General features: G+C 40.2%; 1 protein-coding gene and 1 long non-coding RNA gene across 6 annotated transcripts in view; both read left to right on the top strand.

Moving 5' to 3' along the window:
• Window positions 1-1,296: 1,296 nt before the first annotated feature.
• Window positions 1,297-18,569, top strand: LOC125924517 (uncharacterized). Of its 4 annotated transcripts, XR_007458449.1 has the most exons (5): window positions 1,325-1,464; window positions 3,516-3,664; window positions 10,051-10,127; window positions 16,889-17,067; window positions 18,134-18,569. It is a non-coding gene; the product is annotated as an uncharacterized LOC125924517 (long non-coding RNA). The 4 variants fall into 4 exon arrangements; XR_007458451.1 differs by lacking the exon at window positions 3,516-3,664; XR_007458450.1 differs by lacking the exons at window positions 3,516-3,664; window positions 10,051-10,127.
• Window positions 18,570-24,501: 5,932 nt separating this feature from the next.
• CPQ (carboxypeptidase Q) overlaps window positions 24,502-27,040 on the top strand; it is a 467,130-nt gene continuing 464,591 nt past the window's right edge. For both annotated transcript variants that reach the window (XM_049633066.1, XM_049633067.1), the window contains exon 1: window positions 24,502-24,704. The gene's annotated coding sequence lies outside the window, so the exon portion shown is untranslated. The remainder of the gene's footprint in view (window positions 24,705-27,040) is intronic.

The following is a 27,040-nucleotide window of genomic DNA, read 5'->3' as shown; positions in this document are numbered from 1 at the left end:
TGCCTAGTTCTAATTCTGTCCATGGCTCTTACTGGCTGTGTGACTTTCCACAAGTTAATTAACCCTGTGGCTCAATTCCTTCATCTATACTATGGGGGAGGGACAGGCTTACCCTCCTCCTAGGATTATTATGATTAGGATGATTATTATTATGATTAAAAATTTATCATTTGTAGAGCATTTAGAATAGTGTGTAGCATACAGAAGGTACACTGTAAGAATTCATAAAATAAATATAGTAGTTTCCTTTTATTCATGGTTTTACTTTTTGTGGTTTCAGTTACCCATGGTCATCCCTGGTCTGGGAAGGAGGTGATCCTCCTCTGACGTGTTATCAGAAGGTTAACAATAGCCTAATGCTATGTCACAATGTCTAGGACATTCAGCTTTCTTCATTTCATCAGAACACATTACATCATCTCACATCATCACAAGAAGGGTGAGTACAGTAAGATATTTCGAGAGTGAGACCACATTCACATAACTTTTATTATAGTATATTGTAATTATTCTATTTTTCTATTTGTTATAGTTATTAATTTTGTACTGTGCCTAATTTATAAATTAAACCTTATCATATGTATGTTTGTATAAAAAAACATAAAATATAGGGTTCAGTATCATCTGTGGTTTCAGGCATCTTGTGGGCAGGGGGGGTACATATCAGGGGGAACTACTGTCTGGGAAGCTATATCTGCTTGGTTTTTTTTTCATTTTCTTTATAAAACAAAAAACAGATGATCACAAATTTTGTACTTGTATAAATGAGGTGCTATTGGTATCTATTAATAATTTATTCAGCACTTTACAAATATATTAACTCATATCATACTCCCAATAATCTCCTCCTGAGGCAGGGTATTAGTACCCATTTTGCAGGCAAGATAACTGAGGCATTTCTATATAGTATTTAAAACGGACTGGTACAGGGGTGCCTGGGTGGCTTAGTTACACGTCTGGCTCTTGATTCCAGCTTAGGTCATGATCTCACAGTTTGTGAATTTGAGCCCTACATTGGGCTCTGCGCTGACAGCAAGGAGCCTGTTTGGGATTCTCTCTCCCTCTCTTTCTCTGCCCCTACCCTGCTTGTGCTCTCTCTCTCGCTCGCTCTCTCTCTCTCTCTCTCTCTCTCCCCAAACAAATAAACAACAAAAAATTTTAATGGTCTGGTACAGCCATACACACCCCTTTGGCACCTCTCAGACACATATAGCAGAGTTAGGGACCCTATGCTACAGATAAGTTGCTTCAGACCTTTGCCCATATGTCTTCTGGAACATCAACATGTCCCAGCTGATACAAATGTGAGTATTATTTAATTCTGTTATTTAAATTTTATTTTTAAAGATTATCTTTTACTACTACAAAATCAGAGCCTGTCCATTGTCATACATCAGAAAATAAGGACAAGCAAAAATCACAGAACAAAAGTATTCCCACCCCTCAGTAAGTACGAGCGCTAAGGTTAGTATTTATCCTTCCAGAACTTTATTTATATTTCTCTCTTTTCTATAAAACGAGATCATGATAGATACTACTGTTCTATTTTATTGCCTTTTTTTTTCCTTTTCTGATCAATGATCTCCACTTTTCCATTTCAGCACATTTCATCTCATCTAATAATAAACTATATTTACATTGCCCGATTGTCTCCAAAATGTGCCTTATCACTGTTTATCCAAACCTGAATCTCATCCAGGACCATGTTTGCATCTGCTTGTTATGTCCCACAAGCCTCTTTTAATCTACCCCTTTTTTCATGACACAAATTTATTGAAGAGACTGGGCCAGTTGTCCTGCATTCTTGAACTTTTTTTTTTTTTTAATTTGGAAAAGATCCCAAGTTTGCAGAAAATTTGCAGTAAAAATAATTTTCTTTTCTTTTCTGAAGCATGTGAGAGAAAGTTGCTGATGGGATTGATGCTCCATCATATCTGTTATTGTTATTTGCAATTTATTTATATCAGTATGGACTCACAGATTTCTATTTTATTTAATGGGTTATAATCAGTTACCGTCTTTATTTTCATGCTAATATTGTTCCATATTTGGCTAGTGGGAGTCCCTTCAAGCTGGCTTCTGTATACTTTGGGTGTGACGTGTTTCTAAATTCTTTGATTACTTTTGAACTTTTTGGTACAAAAGAGGTTTCAGGCTTATCTGGTGCTTTCCTTAGCCCGGCTCTGGAATCAGCCATTTATCCAAGATTCTTTTATGTTCTTTAGTGGAGAATAGTGTTTAGAAACCCAAATCTATGCCCTCAGTATGCTCATTGCTATTGGAGTGTCACTGCTCCCAGATCCTCTCAGTGCACAAAGCTGGGGAATGTGCAGATGTGTGCATGGACACTTTGACATTTAAAAAAAATCTAACTGTCTAGCCATCTATCTATAATCTCTATCCATCTCTCTCTCTCTCTCACATCTTAAACCCCTGTGTTCACATCACCAGCACAGGGTTCTGATTTTCTCTTGCCATATTTGTAATTTGCTTCTCCAATAGTGAGACACCTAGCTCTCATTGCTCTTACTATATTTATTTATTGAATCAATCCAACTCTATGTAACCAACCTCCTATCTGCCTTCTGTACTGCTTGGGTTCCAACACCCCACACTGGGTTGACCTACCAACATTGATGCCCCATGTATGCAGCTTAAGTCCTGCCACTTCATACCAGCCCACCCTTCTTTGTGGGCATCCTCCTCACCCCATTGGTGCTCCAACATACCATACCAGTGCCCCCCCCTCCTATCCCATGTGAATGCTTTCCTCATCCTTCTAGTCCTCTGACACCAGGCTGAGCCACCTTGCTAAATGGATACCTTCCTCACTCTGCTCAGACTTCATTGCTTACACTGGGTTGCATCCCTGTGGGGAAGGGACACCCTCCTCACCTTGCTTTGGCTATGACACCCCACATGGGGTCACCCTCCCACATGGAGCCTCACCTTACTCTGTTCAGTTTCAACTCTTCACACTAGGACATAAATGCTCTTCTCTTCTTGGTCAGGCTACCCTGTGCTAGGCTTAGCCCTTATATGGATATCCTACTCCTCCCACTCAGGCTCTTGCGCCCTGCTCTGGGCCACCACATCTTATTATCCCCTTAACCCCCAACACTAGCACTTTGCTTGCTCAGTTCCATCCAATGGCTTTTGCACAGATTATTCAAGAAGAGAAGAAGGGAAAGAAGAAGAGGAAGAGGGACCATATTTGATTCTGGAGGAAAAGAAGGCTGGCACTTTGGTTTCCTCTCCCACAAGTGACTGAGACCCCAGATGTATTCCTTAGTTACTAGCTAAGTTATAAGTGGTTAGTGGTAATTGCACAAATATATGAATTATCTTTTTGAGAGAATCAGGAAAAGATTCCTGTTGTTCTTTCCCAAAGGATTTGATGAGGAGAGATGCCAGGTCACTAATAATTAGTAGGGAACTGTATTAGTTTGCAAGGGATACCATAACAAAGTACACAGACTGAGGGGCTTAACCAATGAAAATGTATTTTCTTACAGTTCTGGAGGCTACGAGTTCAAGATCAAGGTGTCCACGGGGCTGGTTTCATCTGAAACCCTTTCTTTGGCTTACAGATGGCTGGCTGTCTTCTCTCTGTGTCTTCATACCATCTTCCCTCTGTGTATCTGTGTCCTACTCTCTTCTTTCAGTAAGAGCATCAGTCATACTGGATGGGGGCCCACACTAATGATCTCATTTTAACTTAATTACCTCTTTAAAGATTTTTATCTCCAAATATAGTCACACTCTGAGGCCCTGGGGGTTAAGACTTCAACATATGAATTCTTGAGGGGACATAATTGAGCCCATTATAGGGACATATTCTCATAAGGCCTTACATTCTTCTTTTTGTGGTCAGAGTGTCTTATGCAATGTAGATTTTTAGGGCTTCTTTATTTGAATGACTAACCTCTTTAGAAAAGTTTATTCTTTCTTATCATTTCCCAGCAAAAATCCCTACTACCAAATCTGAGGAAAGTAGTATGAATATTTTGGTGGGCTAGGGAGGAGGTTTTGATCTCTGGGTTTCCTGAATAGCAAGTTGAAGCCAAGGGCAGGAACATCAAAAAGAAAGTGAACATGTACTAAGGGGACCTGGAAGATTGGCCGCAGGGCCCACTGAAGGAAGCAAAATGAGTCAGTGGCTCTTGCTCTGGGACAGATGTCTGGCTCAGGGGCCCTGGGCTGGGTGCAGAGGTTGGAAACACTGTCCCATTGGATAAAAAGGGCACACTCCAGGATTTGGGGAGGAACTACATTCAGGGTAAGACTGAAATAGAAGGGCAGGCTCAATGTACCATGAAGTATCAATCCAAGGAGATCCAGGTACTAGACCACAGGACAGGGGTAGAAATAAGGAGCTAGACAAAGAGGGTTAAGAGTAGAAAGTACAGTGTGGAACATGGAGCAGTTTTCTGAAGCACTGGGACATTACTGTAGGAGCTGTTTATAGGCCCTTAGCTGCCTGGCCATCCTAGAACTGTAGGAGCTATTAGGGTAACCAAATCAAGTCAGGCACTTTGTAAATTAGAACTTTCTTGGAAGCAAATGACAGACATTCTCACTCAAATAAGCTTAATTAAAAATGGGAATGCATTGGTGCACGTAGCTGAAAGGGGAAAATCTAGCTTCAGGCACAACTGGATCTTGGGGTTCAAATAGTATCATTACTTCCCATCTGATGTGTTCTTACCTCTGCCTTCCCCTTTGATTTGGCTACATTTTTTGACGACATGTGGCCTTTCTAGGGCTAGGAGAAATGTTTTCAAGTAGAGCAACTTCTACTTTCCTTCATCTCTCCAGAAGAATCTCCCCTCTTTCTTCCATTGTCTATCCTAAATTTTAAGGATGACTCTAGAACAGTTTGAATCATATACCCATTCATAAATCAATCACATAGTCAGAAAGATGGCATGCTCTGAGTGGTTATTCTGGTTCTGGTAGGGGCTAGGCACAACTGTATCAGAATCATGTAGAAAGGGAGAACTGAGGATCCCTAGAAGGGCAGCAAAGTGCTATTACCAAAAAAACAGAGAATGGATGCATGGTGGGCAAAACCATGCATCCATCATAATCACCTATACCAAAACCAGGGAATGGACACATTTTACATGCCCAAGATAGCTTCTATCCTGGAATATTCTGTGTGCTAGATTACCCCTAATATGTGGGAGAATGACCCTAGAAGACTAGGTCTGAGGCTTCTATAAGACATCCTAGAGTTTCTTACTGTGGCACTGGCCTCCGTCTGAGTCAGGCCCTGTTAAACCAGTGTCTACTTTGTCCCACTTTCGCTTGTCATTTTAGTGTTCCCCTAAGAGACTAGTAAGGAGTTATTTTGACCATAGCACATATAGTAGGCAAAGTACGTCCAAGTTTAGCCAAGCAGGGAAATGAATCTTCAGGTGTCTGGTGAGATGTCTCCTGCCATAGAGGCCTAGGGACTGTTTCTGCTTTTAGGAGAAAATGTTATAAGCTATTCCAAAATACGGGGAAAATGCTGGCTTGTTTTTTGGCGTATCCCATCCCTTTCTTCCGCCTTCCTTCCTACCTTCCATTTCTCCGACTATCTTCTATCATCTATGACACTTATACAACACTCATTATGTGCCAGGCGCCATTCTAATATGCTTTTTACAAATATCAGCTCCTTTGTTCCACATAATTGTTATATACTAACAGTACCCTTTGTGTCCCAGTGGAGGAGAGATGTTTTCTTCCTCAGGCTTATGAAAGTCCACAAAGTTGATCCTGAAGATTTGGAAAGTCAAAGTAAATCAAAATTTAAAATAACAAAGAGAAACTTAGCTCAGAACAAGTCAAGGTTACCCTCATCCTCCACACATACAAAAAGAAAATGTTAAATAAGTTTTCACTGAAGTATTTAGTCCCTGGGTCTTTTGAAAATCATACCTTAAGACACTCCTCTGAATTACCTCAACGTGATATAAGTAAATGGAATTCCAAAGTCATTAAGGGTCTTCTATGTTCTAGATACTATGCTGAAAAATATACTTATTTGTCCTTAGTGAATGAGACACAGTTCCTGTTTTCATGAAACTTACTGTCTAGAGAATAATAGTCACATGTGGCAGAGGTTGATAACTATCTCTATGTTTATTCCATCCTCCTTCCTATTAGTAATAGAGTCCCCAAAAGTTTTAACTGTGCATATGGCTGCCAAGCTAGAAACTACTTTCCTTAGCACCTTTGTGATTAGATTTGGCCATGAAATTATATTTTGGCCAATCAGGTGTGAGCAAAAGTAATGTATACAACTTCCCAGTTACACTGTTTAAAGAATCTCCTTTCTCCCATTTCTCTGGTTTCCCTTCCTATAGATTGGAATGTACAGATATGGTGCTGGGGTCCATCTTCAACTATAGGATAAGAACCATACTCTAGCAGCCTATCTCAACTGGTTTCTGTAAGAGAATTAAGCCTTACAGAAAATGAGTTAAGTAACTCTTATCTCCATTATTCCAAGGATGGTACAAAGCTATACTACTCTAGATACCTAGGAGAAAAGTTAATTCATTAACACAGTGGATGCTTTAAAGCATTAAAACTTAATTCTCTTCTGAAAACTCCATTGGGAAGGGCTGCTAAAGGATATTGGAGTAAAAAGACAGAAGGAACCTGGACTCCTGGAAGTCCACAAGGATCACAGCCTCTAACCCATTCTAGACTGCTGGCCCATCTCTGGGCTATATGAAAAAGAAATTGTCAGTACTATTGGAGCCACTATATTTGGTGGTCTTTTATATAGCAGCTTAGCCTTTTGCCTATCTAATTTATACCAACAGGAGAAAGAGCATTGTTGTGGGACTCAAGAGGTTTGAGTTCAAAGAGCGATGTGATGTTGGGCCAGTCGGTCTCAATCTGAGAAGATAAATAAGGGCACTTTGGGTATTATCTTTGGCACAATCCTTTGGCTAAGGGAGGCCATCTGGACAGGGCAGGAGCAGCAGATTCAGGGAAAACAACTCAAAAGCAATGTCAGGAGGAGCTTTTACCATTTGTGTCCTTCCTGCCCAGTTTTGTCCTAGATCCCTCTGGGGGTAAATACCCCTCTTTTTCATGAACCAAAAATTGAAGGTGCCAAAGAACAGAGTGGATATGTAGAAGGCCAATCAGACCAAACACATATTAACAAATGGCTGGCCTTTCTTTTGGGAGATACATCTTTCCTCAAAGACAAATGGCTGTCGTTGCCCACAGAGAGGGTGTTAATAGGCATCTTGGGACATGCATTCTGGGTTCTGCTGGATTTTTGTTTCTCTTCAATATGGTAACTTTTCAGCACCAAAGTCCAACTGTTGATCTCCCTCCGCATAGTTTTTATTAATAGAGTCACGGCACACTAGATATAACTGCTAGTCAGAGAGGTCCTAATTAGTACTGGTGCCCAAAGTGCACACCCATGGACAATATCACATGTAATACTTGTAATCACTTAGAAGATGAAGGAGGTATCAATCTAGATTCTGTAGATGGGAAAACTCATGTCTGAAGAATTTTAAATAACTCATGGAAAGCTATGGAGCTATTAAGTGCTTGTCTGGCTCCACAATTGATAGTCTTTTTATTATACCATGTAGCTTCTAAGTATTGAGTAAAAATGACCTCTGAGGTAGATTGAATAATTGACCCCAACTTTTCACCTCTCCCTGCATCTACACTCTTTAAAAGTGAGTTTGTAGTTCCTTTCACTAGGGCCATAATGTACTTCCTGGTCTCTTAACTTTGGACTTAGCCATCTAAACTGCTTTGGCCAATGCAATGGGGGTGGATAGCACCTTGTGCCTGTTCTGAGCCTCAGCCTTAAGAGACATCACATTTCCTGCCTGCCCTCAGTGGCTTCTGCCATTGCCATGGGAAGGAGATGCCCTGCATAGTCAACTACACCAAGGAGGATGAGAAGAAGCCCCCTTCAGGCCCCAGAATGAACAAACATGGAGCAAATCTGAGCCCCTTACAGCAAGGAATTGATCCCAGTTAGATTTGCAGATTGAGGCAGAGCAATCAGCCAAGCTCAGCCTGGATAGCCCTGGCCAACCCACAGACATGTAAGAATAAATGAATATGGTGTTATAACACTGAGATGGTTTGTTGACTGAGATGATCTTTTAGAACACTTCTTTAGCTACTGTGGAAACATGATTGCATTGTCCTGAAACTGGGATTAGAGGTACCATTATTTTGCTTATATAATACTTTAACGGCTCCCTGTAGCTTTTATGATTAGGTCCACACTCTGACCTCTAAACAGTCTTGGATCTGATCCTTTCCTGACTGTCTATAGCATCTCCTCCTCTACACACTCATTACATTGAATCCCCACATGGGTCATGCTGTTTCACACCTCCCTGTCTTTGTGTACTCAGTTCCCTCTTCCAAGAATGTCTCCTTCTCTGCCCAATTCTAATAATTCTCTAGTATCCATTTCCTGTGTAGTTTGTTCTGTGCCTCGCATTGTGCCACAGTTTCTACATTATAATAACTGTACCCACCTTCTTCCGATATGTAATCGCCACTGCCTGGACGCTGTTACCTTGGGTTTGTTTCTATCACCCTTCTTAGGAGATCAATGCCCTAACAGCACCTCCTACCTGGCCCACAGACAGTAGCTACTACTGAGCTTGTCATGAGAGAGTGCCCCTCTCATCAATGCATCCTTATTGCTTTGGTAAATGGTTGACTGGTGGGCTTTCTTGCTTTTGGTAACTTATGTATCTATCTGGTAATCTCTGGGATCTATTTGGTAATCTGTCTGGACTTTTGATCCATTCTTCCACCATCTGCATTGGCAGCTCTGGCATTTGTATTTCCTTTAGTGTGGTCCATCACTTTTTCTAAGATTCCTAAAAAGCTAAGTTAGCCACATATTAGATTCATCTTCTGAGGTCATTGCCTGGTATCAAATCCTGTGTCAGTGGAAAGTGCTACCAGAATTGACAAACTCTTCCTTATTCATCTCTATGTTTTACTCTTCTGGATCCCTGCACCTTTGAGGTCAGTCCTATATTTCCTGAACTCCTGCTGGTATATATTAGCCAGATCCTGCATCAACTTTGGGTTACAATCCCCTATTCTAGTACAAAGTCCAGCACTGGCCATCCAGAATCCTAATCTTTGTATAGCAGCCCTGCCTACATAGAGAATTTTACTTTCTTTGAAGTTATCCTATAATGATTAAGGAGGGTCATCAGCTTTTTCTTCTCTCCTGTATAGGCGATGAAAGCCTCTTTATATGCTACCACAGGAGTGCTCTGGCTCCCACATTCAGCTTTTGATTATACATTAATCACTCTCAACCACTGTCTCTTGCCTGAGCACAGTCACTCAATTCCACTGTTCTCACAATTTCTTCCATCTTTCGGTCATGCATCACCACCTTTTTTTTTGTGTGTGTGCTAAAAAATACAGAAGTACTCAATGAATAAGACAACCTGCAACAAAGGAAATTCTGGAAGAGGGCTAATAGCTGCAGGCTGGATGTCTGCCAGCAGTACTCCAGAAGTGAAGGAAGGCATAGAGGCATGAGGCACCCTAGCACGGTGGAGGACTATAAGCAGTCTAGAATTGGAGTTAGAGCTGGAATCACATACTTAGTAGTGTATGTCTTCTGAGAGTTAGTCTAGTTGTTATTCTACTGTAACAAGCAATCTTTGTGAAGTCAGATAAAGCAGCTAGATTTCTTGCTCACACTAGGGAAAAGCCATGTGCTTCTGCCTTTTTGCTTCTCAATTACTACCACCTCTTGTCACAAGAACAGGATAGAGAAGTATAGAATAGGGGCCCTGGAAGAATACGTAAAGCTGGGGCTTTATGCCAACATTTTGGGGGTCTCTCAGCACCAGTCGCTGATGCTCCTTGGTGTCCTTTCCTCTCCCATACTGCTATGTTCAAGGGTTCCTGTACCAGTCAGCCTTTGGGGAGACAAGAACAATGCCAATGACTACCGATTCCTCCCTTCATCACCTCTCTCCTAAGGGGCAGAGAACTCAAGGAAGCTCTAACTTCCATTTCTAGGATTGTCACCACCTACTTTATAGCAGAGATTCAACTTTATTAAAGGATTCACTCAACTTATTAGCCTGTTTGAGAAGGTAAATTTTTCCAATATAAAGTAATAAGAGTTATTTCTAGAAAAAAATGGAAATTTCATATACAGAAAAAGAAGAAATAAATGCATTCATCTCATCACACAAAGACAAACCATTGTTGCATTTTGGTACAGTTTATCCTATGTTTTTCATGATTATTTTTTACATAGTTATAATCATATAAAGCATTTTTCTTGCTTTAGACTTTAACATTATAAAAGAAGCATTTTTCCATTGTAATCCTTGTAAGCAGAACATAAGTAGAACATTACACAGAAAGAAATGTATTACCTACTTAATCATATCCTTATTTAGGGGAAGATATACGATATATATGATATATATAATATATATCATATACACACACACATATACAGTGCTACAAATAAGGCCTTTATTAAGGCTTTTAATTTAAAATTAATGCTGATATTTTCCATGTTAAGAAAAATTATTTGTAGGCCTAATTTTAAATTGCTGTATATTTCACTCCTTGAATGTACTGAAACTTGCGAGCTAGTTGGTATTATTAGTCATATGATGTATTGTTGGTTTTTTGCTATACCAAACTAATCTGTTATATATTTCGATGTCCTTAGAATTAGAATAGACTTCTAGAAGTACATTATTAGGTAAAAGAATGTGACAAAGAGTGCTAACTTTTCAGCAAACCCATTCATTGTTTCTTCTTTCTGGGCACACAACTAGACCACATTTCCCAGTCCCCTCACAGTGAAATGTGCCCACATAGTTGAGTTCTATCCAGAGGAATGTGAATTACTTCCAGGCATCCCCATAAAACATTACATGCACACTTCTCTATACTTTTTCTACTTCTGCAGAATGACCCCTGGACATCTCCATTGAATCGGGCCAAGGATCCATTAATTTCCAGATTCTTGAATGATTGCAAAGTCGTATAGAGCATCTCTCTTTCCCTCTCCCTTCCTCTGTCCCTGCATATCTCTCTGCTGTTCTTTCTCTTTTACACACACACACACACACACACACACACACACACACACACGAGACCTGAAATAATTTAGGAATATCCTATGAACAAGAAATACTCTATTTTGTTTGAGCCATTATACTACATTTTTGGGACAATGTCTCAGCAGCTAGTGTTACCATGGCTAAAAAAATACACATTTTAAAATATCTTTGTATATTGGGTTATTTTTTGTACTTACTTTTAAACTGATCTAGAAATGTACAGCTAATACATATTCTCATCTGCAATGTATGAGAAAGCCCACATCGTTGTCAGCATTAAAAATATATTTGGCACCTTGCATAGAAAGGTTTATCATTAACTTTGCCTTTTTTGATTACCAGTGAAATTGAATATTTTTGTTTATTAGTCATTTGTATTTCATGACATTTTTTTCAAATATGGAGGCTGTATAATTTTTTTTAAAGCACTCAAATACATCTTTCTTTCTGTGATGACTTTTATTGTTCTAATCTACATGTTTACACACAACTCAAAATTAATATTCTATTGACATGAAGGGTTAGGTTTACTTTTTTTGGCTAATAATTTAGAGCTAACTATATTTTAAAGGTATAGTAATATCTCATGACCAATAAGATCAAGAAAAAAATGAATTTGGTTCTGCAATTCTGGGAAAACTGGATTGTTAATCAGATAATTACAAAACAGCATGTTCAAAACAAATACCAAGCAATTCCTTTGAAACTCTGGTTTGAAACAGGGCTACCACCTGGTATATTGTATATTTATTTGGTTTTGGGAAGTGTAATTTGGCTGCAATCACTGTAATTAGGAACAGTATTATAATGGAGTTTAGCTCAACTCATGCATTGGCTTTGACTTACATGACATGTAACCATCTTGGGTTTCTTACATGAGCTGAATGTTTTCTTCCAAACTTGGTCTCCACCCTATATTTTTCACCTTGCATGGAAAGCTAGGAGTGGGGGAATGGGCAGTGACTAGGATTCTGGAAATATAACCCATTCCCCTGTACTTATTTTTACCTCTCTCTTCTTACATGGCTCTGCTAGTCACCTTTACCTTACCCTCATGGCTATCTTGGTTAACTAAGTCTCAGCTATTATTAGGACATACAATACAAACATTTATTGAGTCCTACTATGTGTCAGATATGGTCTTACATGATGAGAACACAGTAGGTAAAGGAATAAAGCAAAATTCCCCATCCTTGAGGGACTTCCAGAAAGTATACAATAGCATAATAAATAAATACTATTACACACTATGTTAGCAAATAGTAAATGCTGTGGAAAAAAAACTAGAGCAGGGCAAGGGTAATTGGGAGTTCTGGGGTGGGGAGGGACTGGATTAAATTGTATTAAATTGGTGGTCAGGGTTGGCCTCATGGAGATGTGAGAAAACTCTTCAAGAAAGTGAATGAGGAGAGATGGTCAACTAGATGTCTAGGGAAGATGAGTAGCCAGTGCAAAGTCCCTAATGCAGGAGTGTTCAGGGAGTAGCAAGAAAGATGGTAGTAAAGCTGGAGCGAGTAACCATGGAGAAGTGAGGAAGGGTTGTAGGCTACATCATGCAGTATCTTGCAGGCCATTATAAGCACTTTGGCTCTTACTCTGGGCACAATGGGAAGCCACTGGAGGGTTTTGAACAGATCAATGACATTATCTGGCTTTCACTGTGAAAAGTTCTATTCCTATTACCTATTGCTGTGCAACAAACCACCACAAATCTTAGTGACCTAAAACAGTTTATTATTTCTCATGGTTCTGTGAATTGGCTGGGCACAGTTGGGCAGCTCTTCCTTGAGATCTCCCGTCAGATGGCAGGTGATGCTGGCTGTAGGTTGGGTCCTCAGTTCAGGCATTGACTGGAACACCCTCGTATAACTTGGGCTTCTCAAATATGGAAATTGGGTTCCCAGGGGCAGCATTGCAAAGGCGAGCATTCTATGAGGTCTTAAGTGGATGCTGCAAGGCTTCTTATGAACTAGCCATTTTGCCTCATTCTATTGTTCAAGCAAGTCTCAGATGTTAGCCCGGATTCATAAGAGGTGATTTAGATTCCACTTCTAGTTGGGGGTTGGCAAAGTCACGTTGCAGAAGAGTACATGGGATGAGAGTTATTTTTCTGGCTGCTATTGGAAAATATAAAATGCCTCAGGGTCCCTCTAGCTGCTGTAATGAGAATAGATTGGGTGGTGAAGGAAAAGATGGGAAGGGGCATGGGCTAAGTGCAGTCTGTCTAAGCGGGTAATTGCAATAACCCAAGCAGAGATGATGGTGTTGTGACATGGTAACAGTAGAGATAATATAAAGTAGTCAGATTCTGGATTTACTCTGAAGGTAGAGCCATCATTATTTACTGATGCCTTGGATGTGAGTGTGAAAGAAAGAAGTCAAGATGTTAACAAAGTTTGTTCTGGGCAACTAGAAGGATAGAGTTGCCAACGGATGTGAAGAAGATTGCAGGTAAAGCATATTTGGGCATGATATGTTTGAAATGTCTATTAGATATCCACAGGGAGAAGTTAAGGTAGCAGTTGGCTATACAAGCTGAGAGCAAGGATGGAGAATATTTTAACATATTTAAAATACATTATGAGCGCTCTGTGAGTGCCTTTGAAGCTCTAAAATTCTGATAGATTTTTATTTGCCTCATTTTCAAATGCTATGTATGGCACTAATTACAATAGCCACAAACTACATACTTCCCAAATGTCCATCAACAGTAGAATGGACAAATATATTGTGGCATATGCACCTAATGGAATATATATAACAATGAGAATGAATGAATCATAGTTATGCACAATAATATTAAGTCTCTCAAACGTTTAAAAATTTTTAGATGTTTAATTGTAGTAAAGGAATGTAATATAAAGTTTATTAAGTGTACATTTTTAAGTACTGTTCAGTAGTGATAATATTCACCTTGTAATTCAACAGATCTCCACACCTTTTTCATCATGCAAAACTGAAAAACTATACCCATTAAACACAATTCCCCATTTCCCCCTTCAGCTAGCCCCAGGCAGACACCATTCTACTTTCTGTTTCTAGGAGTTTGACTACTTTAGATACTTCATATAAGTGGAACCATACAGTATTTTTTGCGTGACTTATTTCACTTAGCATAATGCCCTCAAGGTCCACCCACAATGTAGCATGTGACAGGATCTTCTTCCTTTTTAAGGCAGAATAATATCCTTTATATGTATATGCCACATTCTGTTTATCCTTCCACTGATAGACCCTTGGCTCTTATGAGTAATGCCTCTGTGAACATGGGTGTGCAAATAATCTTCTCAAGATTCTGCCTTCAATTCTTTTGGATATATACCCAGAAGTGGATATCTGGCTCCTATGCATTCTATTTTTACCTTTTTGAGGAACCACCATACTGTTTTCTATAGTGGTTGCAGCAGTTTGCATTCCCACTAACAGTACATAAAAGTTCCAATTCTTCCATATCCTTGTCAACATTTCTTGTTGTCTTTTTTTTTAATAGTAGCCATCCTAATGGGTGTGAGGTGGTATCTCATTGTGATTTTGATTTGTATGTCTCTAACAATTAGTGATGCTGAACATCTTTTCATATGCTTATTGGCCATTTGATTATTAATTATCTTTGGAGAAATGTCTGTTCAAGTCCTTTGCCCATTTTTCAACCCAGTTGTTTTTTGTTAAGTTGTATTTCTTTATATATTCTGGGTATTAGCCCTTTACCAGATATATGATTTGCAAATATTTTCTTCCATTCCTTCTTTTTTTTTTTAAATTTATTTATTTATATTGAAAGAGAGAGGGAGTGCACATGTGTGAGCAGGGAAGGGGCAGACAGAGACAGGGAGAGAGAGAATCTTGAGCAAGCTCCATGCTGTCAGTGCGGAGCCTGATGCAGGGCTTGATCCCATGACCCTGGGATCATGACCCAAGCTGAAACTAAGAGTTGGATGCTAAACTGACTGAGACACTCAGGTGCTCCTTCTCCCATTCTGTACGCAGAGATTTTTACTCTGTTGATTGTGTCTCTTGCTGTACAGAAGTATTTAATTTTGATGAAGTCCAACTTATCTATTTTTGTTTTTGTTTTGTGTGCTTTTGGTGTCAGACCCAAGAAATAATTGCCAAACCTAATGTCCTGAAGCTTTTTCTCTATAGTTTCTTGTAGTATTTTTATAGTTTTAGGTCTTAACATTTAGGTTTTTAATTCATTTGGGTTGATTTTTTGTATATGATATAGGGTAAGGGTCCAATTTTATTCTTTTGCATGTAGATGTCCAGCTTTCCCATCATCTTTTGTTAAAGCCACTGTCCTTCCTCATTAAGTGGTCTTGGCCCCTTGTCAAAGATAATTTAGCCATTTATGCGAGGGCTTACTTGGCTATTATAGTTTATTGGTCTATACATCTATCTTTATTCCATCAAACATATTTTTAAATGAAAGAAACCAGGCACAAAATAATATGAACTGTATGATTCCATTTATATAAAATTCAAAAATGATTAAATCTAATCTATAGTGTTAGAAGTCAGTCTAAGGGAATATCCTTATGGGGGTGGGTGGCTCGAAGGGAATATGTGAAGGGCTTTTGGTGGTACTGGTAATATTGTTTTTTGATTGGTGTGCTGATTATACAGGGGCATTCATAAGTAAAATTCACTGAGTTACGCACAGGTATTTAGTATTCACTTACTTCAGAATCTTGATACTATTTAATATAATCTTTTTTTAAAAGTAAACTCTACCCCCAATGTGGGATTCAAACTCACAACCCCCAAATCAAGAGTTACATGCTCTACTGACTGAACCAGCCAAGTGCTTCTATAGTATTTAATATAATCTTAATGAAAAATGGTTGCATAGGAATAGAGAACTATGATTACAAAAAATCCATTGACCCTGTATTGCTTTTAATTATTATGACGTGTGTGTGTGTTTTCCCCTATTGGATTCAAACTTAGGCAAGATGATAAGAGTTTCGATATAAGTTTCAGACATTCACATTCAAGGGTACTTCTTTCTTTACACACCTGTCAAAGTAGTTAGGAACGAGTGGATGAAAGAGAATAAGCAATGCTTCATATTGCATTCTTTGAAGGATTGGGGTGTTGAACAAAAAAGAATCCAACTGAGTAAATTTGAAGATCTAATTGACTTTATTAAGTGATTCATGAATCAGGCAGTATCCCATCTAGCAAGTAGAAAGATGGTCCTGAGGAGTTGTATAAAATGGAAGGTGTCTTACAGGAAAGAGGATAGGGTAAGGAAGTTATTAGAAAAGAAAAAAAAAAAAAGACAATTTCAAGCAAGGTGACCTTTCCTTAAGGGGAAGGCAGGAGGTCTTATCATGCTGATGAATTCATCTTCCTTTTGAGGGGTGAGATAAAGAGGGCCTGTGTGACAGATCACCTCATTGGTGCTGACCAGAAAATTCCTGACTGACTTGTCAAGACTACATTTCCAGGGGAGGTTGAAACTGCAGTTAGGTTATGTATGAAGCCCTGGTTTGGTGACTTAGCCCAGCATACGTGACTCTATCTTGGGCCTGTTGGTTTTCTTGTTAACAAAGGTAATGTTGACTTTTGTTAGTTGAGGGATGGCATCTGACTAGAATACTTTCCTTAACTGTAATATTCTGGTAATGTCAACTTTGACAAAGAAACATTTTTATATAATGCCAAGCTAATCAGGATAGCTGCCAAAATAGAGACCCATCAATTATTCCTGTAAACCCATGTCAAAGGAAAAAGAAAGTAAAGACTTCTCTTCAATATATCTATATTAGAGCTCCCCACACTGTGTGCCTTGGCATATTGAGTACCAGGAATGAGTTGCAAGTATGTGGAGGCACAGATTCTACTCAGCCCTCAAGATGGTCAAGCTAGGCTTGGGGAAACAAACTACTTGAGCTGGCCATGTCCTGCAATGAAATGCCTCAATCCTTCATCCCAGCATGTCTTAAAGGTATCATCTTCTTTGCCATGATATGCAAATGGTTAGAAAGTCAATAATGAGAAAAAATGGTAAGAAGGGACCCAACACAGCAAACAGTTCCACTTATAAATAGAGAATTACTCCTCAATTCTGATAGTAACCCAGGTTAGTAGGATGTACAAGAGGGGCCTCTAGGAAAGAAAAGTTAGGTATCAAAGGAAGGCTCTAGAGTCAAACTACTTGATTTTGAATGATGGCTCTATCACTATCCAACTGTTTTTTGTAAAGTACTTGAAAGACAAAAAGACACTGCTCTGTGCCTCTGTTTACTCATCTGTGATTCATAGAAATTTACCTCATAGAATGTGAGAATTAAATTACATCAGTTCAGTGTTTATCATAGAGTATCAAGAAATATTAGCTATTATTAATATTGAGTACCACTGAGTAACATTTATTGAGTACCAAGCTTGAGTGCTAGGCTTGCTAGGAATTTTTACAAAGTTTATTCAATCTAATCTGCAAAGTCGGTTTTATTATTTCCCATTTTATAGATAAGGAAATAAACGCTTAGGTTAAATGACTAGCCCATGGCTACACAGCTAATTAATGGCAGAGGTAGACTTTAACTTGTAGGTCATGTAAACCCATGGCCTTCAAATGTTTTTGCTAATATACTCCCTGGCACATTTTTAAAAAAAACATTTACTTCTGTAATTTTATTGTAAGTTTAATAGTTGCAAAGAATAATGTTTCCAGCAGGTTGTAAATATTGATGTTTCAATACAAAACTGTTATATTACTCTTCTAAATGTATCCAATCGTATTTAAATTCTACAATGGTTGGTTCCTAACCATCATCTGTTAAAAAAAAAAAAAATTCTTGAAAAACTCTTTGTAATAGTAAAAAAAAAAAAATTTACACTGTTCCTTTCTTTCCATGAAGTTGTTTTTCCATCCTAATGCCCCTTATCCAGAATTTTATCCCCCTGGTTTTTATGTTTCAAAATATTTTGTTGATTGCTCGATCATATTTTTTTCTCCACAATAAAAATACACATGTAAGTATAATTTAAAATTTTTTTCTATGTTACAGAATTAGAACAAATAATCCTAAAAACTGTATGGAACCACAGAAGAGCCCAATGAGCCAAAGCAACTTTGAATAAGAAAAGCAAAGCTGGAGGCCTCACAATTCCAGATTTCAAGTTACATTACAAAGCTGTAGTGATCAAGACAATATGGCATTAACACAAAAATAGACACATTGATCAATGGATCAGAATAAAAAATCCAGAAATGAACTCATAATTATATGGTCAATTAATCTTTGAAGAAAGTAGGAAAGAATATCCAATGAGAAAAAGAATGTCTCTTCAACAAATGGTGTTCGGAAAACTGGATAGCAATATGCAAAAGAATAAAGCTGGACCACTTTCTTATACCAAACACAAAAATAAATCCAAAATGGATCAAACACCTAAATGTAAGACCTGAAACCATTAAAATCCCAGAGACAGTGACCTCTTTAATATTGGCCTTAGCAACTTCTTACTGGGTATGTCTCCTGAGGCAAGAGAAACAAAAGCAAAACTAAACTACTGGGACTTCATCAAAAAAACAAAAAAACACAAAAAAACCAAAAAACAAAAAAACACAAAAAAACAAAAAAAAATACCTGTACAGGAAACAATCAATCAATAATCAACAAAACTAAAAGGCAACCTACAGAATGGGAAAAGATATTTGCAAATTTTATACCTGATAAAGAGTTAGTATCCAAAATATATAAAGAATTTATAAAACTCAACGTCCAAAAAACAAATAATCCAATTTAAAATGGGAAGACATGAGCAGACATTTTTCCAAAGAAGATATACAGATGGCCAATAGACACATAAAAGATGTTCAACATAACTGATCATCAGGGAAATACAAGTCAAAACTACAATGAGTATCACCTCACACATGTCAGAATGGCTAAGATCAACAACACAAGAAACAGCAGGTGTTGGCCAGGATGTGGGGAAGGGGAACCTTCTTACACTGTTAGTGGGAATGCAAACTGGTACAGCCACTCAGAAAAACAGTATGGAGGTTCCTCAAAAAGTTAAAAATACAACTACCCCATGATCTAGCAATTGCACTACTAGGTGTTTACCCAAAGAATAAAAAAAATACTAATTCAAAGGAATACATGCACCCTGGTGTTTATAGCAGCATTATCCACAATAGCCAAACTCTGTAAACAGCCCAGGTGTCCATGGACAGTTGAAGGGCTAAAGTATATACATAAAGGTTATATATATATGTGTATATATATATATACACACACACACACACATATATATATACATACGTACATATTTTATATACATATATAAAGGGTATATATATATAATGGAATATTGTGCAGCCATCCAAAAGAATGAAATCTTGCCAATTGCAATGATATGGAGGGAGCCAGAGAGTATTATGCTAAGTGAAATAAGTCAGTCAGACAAAGACAAATACCTTATGATTTCACTCAAATGTAGAATTTAAGAAATAAAACAAATGAGCATAGTGGAAAAAAAAAGAGCGAGGCAAACTAAGAAACAGATTCTTAACCATAGAGAACAAACATGGTTACCAGAGGGGAGGTGAGTGGAAGATGGCTGAAATAGGTGATAGGGATTAAGGAATGCATGTGTTGTGATGAGTACTGGGTGTTGTACGAAAGTGTTGAATCACTAAATTGTACACCTGAAACTAATATTATACCGTATTTTAACCAACTGAAATTTAAATAACAACTTTTAAAAAATTTCCAGTGTTACAATTTTTTTCTCTGAATTATTATAATTACTAGTAGTACATAATTTATTAAAATATAAATAGATTATACATTTAATAATTATTGAACATAGATGTAAGATATTGGAACTGAATTTTCATGAGATACATGGGAGTCACAGGTGTTTATGGAACTTTGTTTAAAGGAAATACCAAAGTGTCCTCTAGCTTGGCTTCTGGGCCATCTTTCCTCTCAGGGCAATGCATTTTGGAGAGGCATCGGGTATGTGAGCGGAATTTTTTCTTTTGGAAAGTGGGAGAAAGGCAATTATAAAAGGCACCTTTTAAGCAAACCAACTTTTGGAAGGAGACAATATGACCTTTGAGATTCTGGATCTTGAAACTGGTGCTTTAAAACTCTCCATGCCTCTTGGGGAGTCCTTGAGCACTAAGATGACCACACTCCAGTTTATGCCTTCGTGCTGATGGAATTATTAAGAGCACCCCCTGTCACTCTCTAAGTATCTCAGTCTGAATGATCTCATTGGTCACCCCTCAAGTACCCCTTCTGGTTTCCTAAAGGAACACATATTCACATTTAAAGACGACTCTTATAAACCAAGGGGTGCCTGACTTATAATCTCATTTTATCACCAGAATTGCCATGTGAGGTGTTTTTATTGTACTCTCTTTTTTGTTTTCTTTTTCTTTACAGAAAAGAAAGCTGAAATCCCAAAGAGTTTAAATGACCAGTCACAGCCAGAAAGTGGCTACACCAGACCCCAAGTCCTGGTCTCCTAGTCTTTAAAGTCTATGCTTATGATCAAGGCTAGTCCCTGGGTCTCCAGCACAAGGAACACTGCCTTGTGTTGTTGGTTCCCTTCACAGGCGCCTGAAGTCCCACCTCCCTGAAACTGCAGTTTAGGTCTATTCACCAAGAGACTACCGTTTGGGCCATATTTCCATGCAAAACACCTCCACCCAGGCTCCCTTTCACAGCTGCCTTCACTTTCTCTTCATCTCTGTCCTGATTCTGTTCACCAGCATCTCTTCTCTGGGTAGCTACATACTATGCCCAGCCCGTTGGGCAAAGGCAGTCAGAGATATCTCTTCAAAATGCTAACTTCACCTGCTTACGCAAGTTTGGTGCTTCCCATAAGGATAAAGACTGAACCTTACCCAGATTTACAACACTCTTTTCAAATGTACATGTCAGCCCCACTGACCTTTCCTGTTCCTTCTCCAACCCCCACCTGCCTTGTCAATTGTTTGTCCCACACACGTGTCCACCTCCCAAACCTGTGTTCTATTCATATTTCAGATCTCACCTCAGTTCCCTAAGCAGCTTGCCTGGGCTTTGTGCACCACTCTCTGCCACACCACCTTGGTGTCCATCCAATGGTGTACTGGAGCCAACTGGTACAGCCTCTCAAAGCCAAGTGCTCACATCACCTCCCAACTCCAGCGTTGTGTAAGGTCATATTGGCATTTCGAAATTGGCCATGGAGAGAGTATTTATACCATAGAAGTTGGCAAATGGTACAAATCAGGTCTCTCTGGTTGGTAAACATTTACCAGCACAATACTGTGACTCTTCTAAGTTTTCATAACACTCTGAATACTATTTATTTCTTCATTTATTCACTGAATATTTACTCACTGCCTACTCTGTGTCAGATACCAGTAGTTGCTGAGAATATAAAGGTTGGCCAATCAGATAGTTCCGGTCGTCATGGAGCTTACAGTGCTGAACGGGGAAGACGGACCTTAGTCAAATATTCACATATAAAATATAAAATGATAACTCTGTTAAAAACAAAAAATGCTTTAAAAATGTATACTAGGATATTTGACCTAGTCTAAGAAGATTTTCCTGAGCTAAAATCTGAAGGATAATTTTGGGCTGAGGAAGGAACAAGGTGAAGGAACAGCATTCTAGGCCCAAGGAACAACGTGTGCTGAGGTCAGAGAGAGCATGAACCTCAGGAGTAAGGGAAAGAAGACAAGTGTGGCTAGAAGGCAGCCAGGAAGCTTGGTGGGAGAGGCAAGTGCAGAGCTAAGACCACACAGAGTTTTGAAGGCCCTACCAAGGAGTTTCACGTTTATCCTAAGAGGAGTAGAAAGCCACTGAAGTGTTTTCAGCAGGAAGACCACATGGTCTGGTGGAAAACCAGTACAACATGATGGTTGAGAAATCAACTCTGGAGCCAGGTTGCCTGGCTTGGAATGCCGACTCTGCCACCTACTAGTATCCTACTAATTTTTCTGTGCCTCAGTTTCCTCACGGGTTAAGTGGTGATAAAATAATACATACCCTACAGGGCTGTTTAGGTGATTGTAAAGCTCTGAGAATAGTACTTGGCACGTCATAAGTGCTATGGAAGTTCTTGTTCAATTAAATAAATAAAACCATCTTTGATAAGATAACTGAATGTCCTGGGTAGCCTGTGGTCTAATAGGGGATGCAGACATAAACAAATAATTACAGCATGAACTAAGCACAAAATATATGGTAATACAAAGATGAGGAAGGGCTTGCTTTCCAGTGGCTATGATGAGAAGAATTGAGGGCATAAAGGACGTTCCAGTTGGAGAAAGCAACACTAACAGCCATGGAGATACGCAAATGTCACTGTACTCAGAAGCTGAAAGCCTAGTGTAGGAAACAGATGTGAATGAAAACCAATGGGGAAAAATATATGGTAGAAGTGTAAGTAAGGAGGGATTAACTTTAATTCCAAAGTAAATGGGAGGTTTTATGGAGGAGGGCCAAGCATCATGGTTGACTGCATGGGCTCTGGAATCAGGCCTGCCCAATTTAGAATGCTAACTTTGTGCCTCACTGGTTGTGTGATTTGACTTCTCTGATCCTTAGTGTTCTCCTCTGTAAAGTAGAAATAATAATACTACCTAGCTCATAAGAATTCATAGTGAATGCATAAAAGTCTTAGCATAGAGCACTCGATAAATATTAAGATATTATTACTATTACATTATGAGTTGAACCTTGAGTGACAAGAACTTTGATCAGCACTAAAGGAAGAACATGAGAAAAGGCCCAGAAGTTTAAAATCATCTGGCACATTTAAAGAACAGCAAGACAGTGCCACTTCAAGTATGGTCATCACTGCCAATCTGTGAACTGTTTTTACTGGTCCATGATGAGATAAATACAGAAATCAAGAGTAAACATTTAGAAGTTAGAAGAAAACAAAGACAAATGGAAAGAGTAACTTTATACTCGTATACTCAATGAAAACTGGGGCTTGTAGTTTTTGTCTTGTTTTTACTTTTTCTAGCAAGTTTTTAATTGTATCTTACAAAAATTACAGTCCATGACTGTTACAATAAAATCTTGTCCTTTGCCCCAGATAGTTTGAGAAAAAAGTAACTCAGTGAAGCTGGATAGAGCACCAAAGAGATGAACCTGGAAGAGTAGGGCCAAGATCACATTGTGAGGAACTTCAAGGAACCTTGAATGTCTCAGAGTTCATATGTTATACGTGGGCAACAGGGTTATTAAAAGTTTAAAGAGACTGTTAATTGAGGGTTACACATATATAGGTATTACATGTTTTGTACCCCCCCCCCCCCGTGAGCATGTGGTTTTCTCCCTCTCTTTAAAAAAAAAAAAAAAATTAAGTTTATTATTGAGAGACAGAGAGACACAGAGTCTGTGCAGGGGAGGGATAGAGAGAAAGGGAGACACAGAATCCAAAGTAGGCTCCAGGCTCTGAGCTGTCAGCACAGAGCCAGACGCGGGGCTCCAACTCACAAACTGCGAGATCATGACCTGAGCCGAAGTCCACCGCCCAACCAACTGAGCTACCCAGGCGCCCCTCCCTCTTTTTTCTTTTTAATTAAAAGATTATTTTTATTTTCTGGTTAAGAGGAGAGACTGAATTGTTAAGACGAGAGACCGGAACTGCTCCGTGTTTCACATAGGTGACAGTTTGTATTTGATAAGAGTGCAGTTAAACAAAGAATTTCAAATTTATCAAAACAGAAAACCTTGAAAACACGTGAGCACACACTTTGTGACCAGGAATGCCTGCGACTTGTTGAGATAAGCTACACCAGGTGATCAGATGAGTCTCCTTTCTTCTTGGGCGCCCTCATACAAATAAGGCATAAACTGAAGATTATCGACTCTTCCAGATCTCCCTGCTTGGGTCACCTCCCCTGCTATCATCCTCACCACTTGTCCAGCAGTCCTTCCCCGGCTGGACCCGGAGAATCACGGTTTAATAATCAGCATCAGACAGCTCACTAAGCATGGGGTTTCCAGACTCCTTTAGCCAGGCTCAGAGACAGACAGAAACCGGTCATGTTTTCTGTTTGGCTTCACAGCCCCGTCCATCCTAACCTACCTGCCCGGCACACGCCACGTCTGCCACGTCTTATGTCCTACCTGAGGCTGTACCTTGGCAAACACACTGTGGCCCAGAAACCAGGCCTCCGGGACCCATCTGGGTCTGAGGGCGACTCCTGAGCCCCCATTGGCCATGTATAAAGAAGCAAGGGCTAGGGGCCTAAAACCCAGCGTGTGGCTCTCGATTTTCCAACGGGAGCCAGAACTTAGGTGAGGCTCCAAAGCGTTCTGGAGGTGGCATTCCGGCCCCTGCTCCTCGCCTCCCGCCCATTGCACTACCCACCCCTTGTCCCCTCCCTTCCTTGCCCCCCCCCCCACGTCCTCCCCTCTTCGCCTTTCCGCCCGCGGCGCGGAGGGGCAGGGCCGCAGTCACCCGACGGCAAGGCACTAAGGGCCCACGGGCGTGTCAGGGGTGTGGCCGCCGCCACCTGAAAGCTGGGCCGCGAGCCTGGCCCCCGGCACCGCCGCCGCCAGCGCCGCCGCCAAGCGCCGCCGCCGCAGCCCCAGAGCGGCCCGCCAGGTGCGTTCGCCGCAGGCCCGCTGTGCCCGCGGGGGCCCGGGACGAGGCCCCGGCGCTTCCCGCGGGCGGGCTGAGGGGGTGCGAGCCCCGGGGATGGCTTTCTAAGTCGCTCATTCGTGGGAGCGACTGACGGACGGGGCTGGGAGGCCACGGGAGACGGGCAGGCCGTGCGGCTTCCGTGACGAGGGAAGTCCGGGCCCAGAAACGGGAAGCCGAGCGCCGGCGTCAGGGAGGAGGAGGATGCTGCGTAGCTGTGGCGAGCGCGGCCCCTCCAGCCCCTCCGGCCGACCCAGGCCGCGGGGCTGCCCTCCCCGCCCCCCCGTCTGGACTGCACTCCCGGTTCCCCTGGGCCTCCATGGCGCTTTAGCCCAGCTCCTTTGAGGAGTTTTTCGCCTTTTACCTTGTGCTTTCGCTTTTGGTGTGCACGTCTAGGCTCCACTCAGACTCCAGGTTCCAGGAGGGCAGGGCCTGTGTGGCTTGTTACCGGCGGGCGGGCTCGGTGGTACTCCTTAAGTAATTGAAGGAATGAGCCAGGGCCTTTGAACTAGAACTGGTGCGTTAGCACCTGAGTAAGTGCTTGCGTGCCTGCCTGTGAAGGAAAGCTCAGTGAAGGAATGCACGAGTGGATGTAAATGCTAAGTGGAGGCAGTGGAGACAGACTCACCGCGCATCTTCTAGCGGATCGTTTTCCAAAAAGTTGTGTGAATGTTGCTCGGGCTTTTTCTTGCTTGCGTTTTGCTATCTGGTGTGGACTTTTGAAGAATCATTGTCACTATAATATTATTCACTGTATTTCTGAAAGATCAGGGTGAATCTAAACGTAGAAACACATGACTCTGCTTTTAGTAACTTGTTTGTCAAATCAGACATTTCTCTTGAATTCATGTTTGTGAAGCATCTTGTTAGTTTTCCTGAGACAAGTACTAGCGGATTTGTGAGTGACTAAAGGAGACTGAATGTAGCCCAGAGAGGAAAAATGAGAGACATCTGTGCAGATGCTTTGCAAGCTACAAGTGGTTGACTGCTTTAATGCAATTGGTGACTGCATCAGCTCTATAGGTTTCCAGACTTGAGTTCCAGAAAAGCCAGATGACTTTGGACTTGTCATTTGATCTTTTTTAGGTCTCAGTTTTTTAACCTCCAGGATGAAGGGCGGTTGGTGGGACCCCTTTCTGAGTTAGACTTCTAGGATTCTCTTTCGTTAGGTGTTAAAGGTGAGATTGTAGGTGACTTCATGGAATTCTCACTTCAGCCAATCTGTTTGGGATTCTGTAGCATCTTGGCCCTACTTTCTTCTCTGCAAATTGCAGCTCATTCCTTATTCTCCTCCACATCTGTTACCAAAGGGCCTGGGAGCTCAAGATGAGAATAATAGACTCCGGGGTGGAGGCGAGAAAGAGAGGCAAAATTTTACTCTGCATTGCCAGAGGCTCCTGGGCCTGGGTCTAACTTGTTTCCAGTGCAACCCAGCCTGACAATGTCATATATCTCCAGTGCATCTGGGGAATTGTATCAGTATTAATTTGCATGCATTTGAAATTAGTTATTATAGATCACAACATTTTGGAGCTGGAAGGGCCTTGGAGATTTTTTAATGGCACTTAAAAAGTCATTTTACAAACATATTAAAATATTTTTTGCACGCTACATTTAACAAACTCAAAGTCCCAAATGTGTTAAGTAAAAGAAAATTAATGTTACCTACTTCGGTTCTTTCAAGTCTGTTGGGAGACGTGGAGCCAAAAGTGGTAGTTGGTGAAAAAGACCAACTTTCTGGAACTCTTTTCCCAAAGAGCCAGTTATGGGGTCATCAGTTGTTCAGGCATGGCATGTAACAAAAGTTGATATTTATGGGGTACTGACCGTGTAGCAAGTGCTGTTATATTTAATCTTTTTACTTATATTGCCCCATTTAATCCTACTATAAACCTAAGAGCTAGGTACTGTTGAAATCCCCATTCAACCTTCCGAAATAGAAACCGCTTGGAAATGGGAAAGTCAAGTACTCACAATATAGGCGGAGGCAGGGTTTTTCCCGGAAATGTAGGCAATCCCTGCTAGGAGAGTCTGTGTGATGTTAGAGGATGGGGTCTCTAGGATATGTATAGGATATGTATATATGAACTCTGGGGCATTGTGAGTAGATGAATTTAGGGTGGGGGCTTAGGGGTGGAATGATTAAGACTGGATTGTAGAGAATTGGTTATTTCATTTTGAAAATTATTGAATTCCATTGGGACTCTGGTAGACTCTGATACTTTCCCTAAATGCACATACATCCTAATTTTAAACATATTCAGACTTTAACCTAATTTAGGGAGTGTAAAATGGGTGAC

The sequence above is a fragment of the Panthera uncia genome, chromosome F2 (genome assembly GCF_023721935.1).
Source record: "Panthera uncia isolate 11264 chromosome F2, Puncia_PCG_1.0, whole genome shotgun sequence".
Classification (NCBI taxonomy): Eukaryota; Metazoa; Chordata; class Mammalia; order Carnivora; family Felidae; genus Panthera; species Panthera uncia.
This window is presented reverse-complemented; position numbering and strand designations above follow the sequence as displayed.